Source organism: Humulus lupulus, chromosome 2, assembly GCF_963169125.1.
Source record: "Humulus lupulus chromosome 2, drHumLupu1.1, whole genome shotgun sequence".
Lineage (NCBI taxonomy): Eukaryota > Viridiplantae > Streptophyta > Magnoliopsida > Rosales > Cannabaceae > Humulus > Humulus lupulus.
Genome location: NC_084794.1, coordinates 102,955,212 through 102,955,982, shown reverse-complemented (window position 1 = coordinate 102,955,982; position 771 = coordinate 102,955,212). Strand labels below are relative to the sequence as shown.

The 771-nt window shown below is 40.2% G+C and overlaps 1 non-coding gene across 1 annotated transcript; it reads left to right on the top strand.

The window, feature by feature from the left end:
• The first annotated feature begins 250 nt into the window (after positions 1-250).
• Positions 251-357, top strand: LOC133820235 (small nucleolar RNA R71). Its single transcript, XR_009886660.1, has one exon. It is a non-coding gene; the product is annotated as a small nucleolar RNA R71 (small nucleolar RNA).
• Positions 358-771: the final 414 nt, after the last annotated feature.

Below are 771 nucleotides of genomic sequence, written 5' to 3'. Positions count from 1 at the left end.
AGTTAATTGGGCCAATTGTTGACCAAGTTGATTAGCATTAGAGGTGCTCACTTCATTAGCTGATTTGGGTGGCGGAGTAGGATCTTGGCAAATGCCAAACTGTTGTGAGTTAGCAGCCATATTAGAAATCAAGCTCCTGGCTGCAGTAGGAGTCTTATCAACTAGTACACCCCCACTGGCTGCATCAATCATACTCTTATCCAGTGATTGTAATCCTTCATAATAGTACTGGATGAGGAGTTGTTCACTTATCTGATGATGAGGGCAACTAGCACACAACCGCTTAAATCTCTCCCAATATTCATACAATGACTCCCCTGAATATTTCCTTATGCCGCAGATCTCTTTTCTTATGCTTCCAACTTTAGGTGCTGGAAAATATCGTTCCAGGAACATAGTCTTCATACCATTCCAGGTTTCAACAGTTTCCAGGTGGAAGATAGTACAACAACTCTTTAGCTGCATCCTTCAGGGAGAAAGGAAAAGCTCATAGCTTAATTTGTTCTTCCGTCACTGCAGCAGGTTTCATACTAGAACAGACAATATGAAACTCCTTCAAATGTTTATTCGGGTCCTCACTGGGCAACCCATGGGAAGAGGACCCTGGCAACGGCGCCAAAAAATTTGACGGGTGTCGTATGCCGTATCAAATTTAACTATTGATTTTATTAATTCCTTATACCAACTATTTCAATATAGTGATAAATAAGGGTCGAACCCACGAGGACTACTATTCAATTTATTATTCAAAAGATAAAATTAATAAAGAAG